The sequence below is a fragment of the Mustela nivalis genome (genome assembly GCF_964662115.1).
Source record: "Mustela nivalis genome assembly, chromosome: 10".
Classification (NCBI taxonomy): domain Eukaryota; kingdom Metazoa; phylum Chordata; class Mammalia; order Carnivora; family Mustelidae; genus Mustela; species Mustela nivalis.
In genome coordinates this window covers 56682999-56690328 of record NC_139029.1, presented here as the reverse complement: position 1 = coordinate 56690328, position 7330 = coordinate 56682999, and positions in this window count along the sequence as shown.

Genomic DNA, 7330 nt, shown 5'->3' with positions numbered 1-7330 from the left:
ATAGTTTTGAATGGTTGGCCCTGGGGGAGTGGGGTTTATAGAAGAGAACCTGGACCGTGGAGTGGTTCTGTCCCAGCAAAGAGTGAATATCGTTCCAGGGTCTCTCCCAGAAACATACAAACGCAGTCCCCAGCATCAAGGCCAGTCCCAGTAGGATCCTCCACAGTTCTTTGGGGGGTAATTGTGAGTGTTTGGTTGGCCTGGGACATGTAAACTGGGGAGACCTGAAGGTTGCCTGATGTCACCCATGGGACCATGGTCTCACACCCGCATTGGTCACAAAAGGTTTCTCTGTATTCTTCTAACCCCTGGTCTGGACAAAATTTCATCTGGTGTCCCTGCTCTTTACATAGCCTCCCTTCAAGCACTTGTTCCTTGTATGGTGCCAGGAGTTGACGTAGGGATATCTGGAAGGTGAGACAGTCATCAGTGATCTGGTTACAGAGGACTTTGTCCTGGCCTCCCAAAGTCTGGGTTAACTTTCAGTCATATGCTGTTGGGTTACTGAGAGTAGGAAGAGGCAGAAGAAACTTAGTAGCCATAACATGAAGCTCCAGATGGATTGAGATAGGAGAGGATGTATTTCAGATCTTAGGGGCCCTTTTTCAGAGTGATCTTCAGAGGGTTTGATGGTGACAGATGTGGGGTGCAGGTAGCTTGGCCGGGGTTTTCCTTTTTAACTCACGAATGGTGGATCCATGGCATGATACTGCTAACCTTGAGGGCAATAGAAGTTATGAGAATTACGATCTGTGGGCCAGTCCAAGTTGGGAGAAGGGGTTCATGTTTCCAATCTTTTACCCAGACCTCATCTCCAGGGTGGAAAGAATGGGCAGGGGTTCCTAGAGATATAGGGGCCCTCTAATATGTGGGCATGTAATTCTGCGAGGATTTTTCCTAGGGATAATAGTTGGTCCTGGAGGTGTGTGTCTCCTAAGATGTTAGGACAACAGTTAGGACAAGAAGACAACAGTGGGGGTGGCCTGCCATAGAGTATTTCAAATGGGGGGAATCCATTTTTCTGAGGGGTACAGCAGGAGCAGAGTACTTCTAAAGGAAGTAGATCTGTCCACCCTAAGAAAGTCTCAGCATGTAATTTGGATAGGGCTTCCTTGAGGGTACGGTTCATATGCTCTACTTTCCCTGAGCTCTGAGGCCGGTAGGCTGTTTGGAGTTTCCAGGAGATGTTGAAGGCTGAAGTTAACTCTTGTAGAACTTCAAAGATAAAAGCTGGGCCATTGTCACTGTGTATGGTAAGTGGGATCTCGTACCAAGGCATGTCCTCCTGGGGTACTCTGGTGACTTCTCTGGCCTTCTTGGTCTGGATTGGATATGCCTCTACCCCATCCTGAGAAGATACAGACCAGAACTAGCAGATATTTTATACCACGGTAAGGGGTCATCTCTGTGAAGTCCACTTCCAGGTCTTCAAAGTGAGCTATCCCTGTGCACTGTACTCCAGGGGGCAGGGAAGGTCCGGTTTTTGGGTTGTGTCTAGCATAAGTGGTACACCAATCTGTGACCGACCTGCATTAAGGTTGCAAGTCTGACAATGTAGAAATGTTTTGCCAGCAGTTTTTCAGGCCCTGTTTATCCCACGTGTGAAGTTGAATGCTGTTCAGTGACGGCATAAGGGGTGAGGTTTGCTGGAATGAATAAGCGCCCATCCAGGAGGATCCACCCTTGGGAATGGTGAATGGCTCCCTCGGTTTTGGCCCAGTCATCTTCAGCTGCTGTATAAGTAGGATTTTGTAAGGAAGGGGTAATGGATGCTATAATGGCAGGTTGTCCGTCTTGGGCAGCTTCCCTGGCTGCCTGGTCAGCTAAGCGGTTCCCTGTAGCTGGCTCAGCATCTCCTTTTTGGTGTCCCCAACAGTGGATGGCAGCTAAGCTCCAGGCCACCCATACTGCTTCTAACAGCTGGAGGATTTCATTTTGTTTTTGATGGTTTTTCCATAGGATGTGAGGAGTCCTCTTTCTTTGTAGATTGTCCCATGTATGTGTAGAGTGGTGAAGGTATATCTTGAGTCAATATATATGTTGACCTTTTTGTCCTTAGACAGTAAGAGGACCCAGATGAGGGCCCAGAGTTCACCTCTCTGAGCTGACCATCCCACAGGGAGTGCTTTTGCTTTTAGGACCTCTGTATCCATGATGACGGCATACCCCTGCCTTCCTTAGGCCATTGCTTAGGAAGCTGCTGCCATCAGTGTATAGGGTAAGGTCGGCGTTTGTCAAAGGGGAGTCCTGGAGGTCTGGCCGGGTGGCATAGACTTCAGTTATGATCTCCAGGCAGTTATGTTCTGGTTCCCCTTCCACCTTTGGGAGGTATGTGGCCGGGTTGAGGGCATGCACAGTCTAGGTTTATTTGAGGATTTTCTAGAAGTAACCCTTAATATTGAGTGAGTCTGGTGTTTGATATCCATTTCTGACCCTGACTGTTCATAAGAGTGATTACTGAGTGAGGAATTTTTACTGTGTGCTGTTGTCCAAGAGTGAGCTTGTCAGCCTCCTTGATGAGGAGTATGGTGGCTGCCAGAGCCCATAGGCAAGGAGTCCATCTGGAGGCGACAGGGTCTAAATTTTGACAGAAATGCAATGGGCTTCGCCCAAGGGCCCATTGGTTGGGCTAGAAGTCCTAAGGCAGTTTTGTTGTTTTTCTCATGAACATACAGGCAGAAGGGTTTCTCGGTATTGGGTAGGCCTAAGGCTGGGGCCTTTCCAAGTAAGTCCTTGAGCTATCTGAAGGCCTTTTCTTGTCTGTCTTCCCATTGTAGAAGCTGATTGTCCAGTCCCATTAGTGAAACATATAGGGGCCTGGCTACAACTGAGAACACTGGTATCCAGATTCTACAGAATCCTGCAGCCCCCAGGAACTCATGAAAGGCTCCTTTGGTGGTGGGCCATGGGATATTAATTATCACGGCTTTTCGTTTGGTGCTGAAGGCCCATCTTCCTTGAGTTATCACGAATCCTAAGTATTTGACCTCTTGTCTACATAATTGAGCCTTTTTATAGGATGCTTGATATCCTCTTTTTGATAAGTGATGTAGGAGGTTGAGTGTTGCTTGGCGGCAGATTTCCTTAATTGGGCTGGCAACGGAAGGTCGACAACATATTGGAGTGCTGTGCAGCCAGTTTGTTCCCTGGGGAAGTCAGCCAAGTCAGAGGCCAGGGCTTCACTAAATATTGTTGGTGAATTTTTAAACCCCCGCAAAAGTCTGGTCCAGGTGAGTTGCATCGGGAGTCCTGAGCTGACATCAGTCCATTCAATGGCAAAGAGAGGTTGACTTACAGAGGCTAGGCAAATACAGAAAAAGGCGTCCTTCAGATTGAGGCAGGTAAACCAGGCAGCGACCAGTGCGATCTGGCTTAATAGGGTATAGGGGTTTGGCACCACCGGATGTAGAATCTGAGCAACCCGGTTTATGGCACACAAGTCCTGGACAGGTCGGTAGTCACCATCAGGCTTTTCGACTGGGAGCAGTGGAGTGTTCCAGGGAGACTGGCATTGGACCAGAATGCTTGCTTCTTTTACTTGCTCTAGGTGGGCCTATATGCCTATTTAGGCTTCCTGTGAGATCAGATACTGCCTTTGCCATTGCGACTGTGTTCCAGTCTTTAGTTCTATAATGACTGGAGCTCACCAGATGGCAAGTCTGGGAGGGTTATCTTCTTCTCATACACTGGTTACTGCAGTCTGGTAGGCCTCAGGGTTTGTCCCAGGGTGTTCTTGTTTGAACAGTCTCCATTCTTCATCCTGGGGTGCGTTGAGGGACAAGATGAGTTGAGATCTGGCGGGTTTTAGACTCATGGTGGCCTGTCCAAAGATCGGAAGGAAATTTGTGCTCCTAATTTTGAAAGCAAATCTCTTCCCAGTAAAGGGAGTGGGCAGTCTGGAACATATAGAAATTCATGGGACACAATGTGTCTGCCTAGTTTACAAGTTTGAGATTGGCAAAAGGGCTGGCTTGTGGCTCGATTCCCTGTGGCACCCATGATGGTTATGGTTCGTCCTGTAAGGGGTGCCACTGGTATAGTTACTAGCAAGTGTTCTGCCCTGGTGTCCACCATGAAAGTGATCTTGGCCCCCCACATTTACATCAACCATGGGCTCTCGGGGGCCTAACATTAATGAGCCCAGTCCCCGTCAGTCTGAGTCTATGTTGGCTAGTCTGATAAAGTCTGGATCCTGGTTTGCCTGGGTTTCAGGATGGGTGGAGGATTTGAATGGTTTTGGCCTCTGATTTGGGCATTCGCTCTTCCAGTGCCCCATTTCCTTGCAGGATGCCCACTGATCCTTTTTGAGGGCTCTGCATTGTTGAGGCTGTCCTCTTAACTGCTCTGGCAGTCCTCATAGTTGAGAGTTTTGTTGAAGGGCTGCAGTCAGCAGGGTGACCTTTTGTTTCATCTTCTTTTCAGCCTCGCATTTTGCTAAAGTCTCTAGGTTTCAATAGAACTTATTCGCTATTTCTAGTAGCTGGGTGATGTTCATCCTGACAAAACCCTCAAGTTTTTGGAGCTTGCAACAGATATCAGGAGCTGACTGTGCCACAAAGACTGCATTTACCATCCATTGGTCTCTGGTGCTTCTGGATCAAATCAAGTGTATATGTGGAAAGCCTTGCAAAGTCACTTGTAGTAATAACCAGGAGTTTCTTCCCCATCTTGAGTCACATGAGCTGTCTTTGACATGTTGGTAGGTTTCTTGGCACCTTGTCAAAGACCTTGCAGGATGCAGTGCTTGATAGCATTACAGCTTTCTTCTATGTTGAAGTCCTAGTCAGGCTGATTGTCCAGTGCAGACTCTTGAGCCCATCCCTTGGTATTCATAATGCCTGCTGGAGCCACCTCTTCGAGCCACTTATGCGCCTCCTGAAGGATTCTTTTTCTCTCCTCGGTGCTGAACGAGGTGTGAAGGAGCTGTTAACAATCTTCCCATGTTGGTCAGTGGGTTTGGAAGATGGAGTCCATGAGGTCAATCATTGTCTGTGGTTTCTCTGAACATGTGGGAGTATGATGTTTCTTTAGGAGGTCGGTAGTGGTGAAAGGCTGATAATAAATGATAGGCCAACCTGGTTGGGGGGTGCCATCTGCACCAATCGTATGAGGACCTCAAGTCTCACGGAGGGGCATTTGATAAGCCAGGATCTCCCGTGTTCAGAGGCGGTGCGTGATGTTTCGGGGTTCGGGTTCTGGGGAGGAGTCCCCATTCTGAGTAGTTGGGGGTGGTAAGGAGGCTGGTAGTGAGACCACTGATGGTTGGGGAACCGGAGGTGGCAGGGAGACTGGGGCCATTGGCGGAATCAAAGGTGTAGTTGGCGCTGGAATTGGGGGGACGCAGGTTCCAACCGGTTCCATCCCTATGGAACTGGTGGTGATGGGGAGACCAAGGGTGGTGGGGTACCAGGTCTGACTTCAGGAGCAGTTGTGAGAGGGCGGAAGATCATTTGGTGGTGGGAGCTCTTCCTCCTGGTGCCATGATGTATGGCTTTATTCCAAGTACTTCTGGTTGGTTAAGCGATGAGGATCCTGCACTGTCCCTTACTATTTACACAGAATTGTGCCCATGGGGGAGGAGTTCTAGCTATTTCTAACCAGGAGTCAATATATGGAAACTGATCTGCATGCCCTGGGTTTCTGGTGATTACGTGATAAACACGTCGGATAGTAAGCAAATCTAAGGTTCCTTCTGAGGGTCATCCAATGTCGAAACTAGGCCATTCTAGCTTGCAGAGGGTCCTGAGTTATCTCAGGGTCATATGAACCCTGTAATGACCACTGAAGCCCTTTTTAAAGTTTTTAAGCATGCAGTCTAAGACAGTGGGTTTACTGGGTTTCCCTCCCATCGTGAATGATGTTGCAGACAAAGGGAGGGGATTTTTTCAGATGCTGTCCTGCTCAAATCCCTCAAGGGAACTTAGGAAGGTCTTAGCTTAGGTCTATCTGTATAAGCCTTGGACCAGGCTACTCCGTGGAGTGGATGACTGTTATGCCATATGATGCTCTGCAAGACTCAGGGTGCAGCCCACTCAGACTCCATAGCCTAAGCAGTGGAGCCGTACAGACAGATTCACAGTCAGGCACTCTTCACATTCAAGTAGGTTGGACAACCCCCTCTGGGTATTCCTGACTAATGGGAGGTGATCAGGCTCCCCTCTCATCCCCAATGGACAGGTCTGACTTGGCCAGTGGCCCTGGGGCTTACCTGGTCCTGATGGGTGGATCCAGCCAGTTGTCCTCCGACTCGTATTGTTGGTCCAGCAGGCGGAGGTGAGCCACGACTATCCGGGAGAACCCATCTTGGGTCTGCCAAAATCAGCAGGACATGCCTAAACCCTAGGGTATGTACTCCATTGTCCTTCACGGCTCAGCTCCTGTCCCACACCAGTGACACAATGGGCCAGCGGAGTTGGGTTTCCCAGTCACGGAACCAAATCTAAAGGGGAAAATCTGAAGCGACCAAGGAAACTAAAGCAGCACATGGAAATCTGAGAGAACTCAGTTTTATTATCGTTGGCAGGCTAGTGGGATCATTCCCCCCAAATTGAGCACCCAGCAGGGTTAGGGGTAAGTTTTTATGGTTACAGGTGATGGGGGATGGTAAGAGGACTTTTTCACAGTCTCTCAGGGCTGATTGGCCCCCTTTATGTGGAAGTATAATCTATAAGGAAGCGTCTCAGGAGAGTGCTAAGTCATCCCAGGGAACTTTTTTTCTTAACCAAGCGGGATGGCCATTTCGTCTTTTTCTGTCTCAGCAGGAGCAATAGGGAGCAGCGGACAGGAAGGGGCTAAGGCCCTGGGGTCTCTATCAGCCTCAATAACATGTCACAAGTGGGTCTGTGAACACACCCTTTGTCCCTCAAGTTGGTATAATATTTAAAAAGCATCTACTGAATGATGGGATAAGTGAAATAGGTAAATATAAGTATTTTTTAAACTTTTTCTTTTAAAAAATCCCCAAGTCCTAAGTGTGCAGCTCAATGGGTATTTATAAAGAGAAGATAACTGTAAGACTAGAGCCCAGATCATGACAAATATTACCAGGATCCTACAAAGCCCCTGATGTACCCTTCCAGTTGTTATTTCCTTCCCATGTCCTAAGGCAACCATTATGTTAGATTAGTTTTGTCTGCTTTTGAACTTCATGTAAAGGTACTCATTTGTATATGGTTTTTCAATCAATATTATATTTTTCAGTGGCAGCCACACTGTTTAATGTGGTTGTAATTTATTTTCATTGTTATATATGATATCCCAATGGGTGAATATAGGCTCTCATTAATAAGCAACTGGGAATTTCTAGTTTGGGGTTATTAAGAATGTGTAA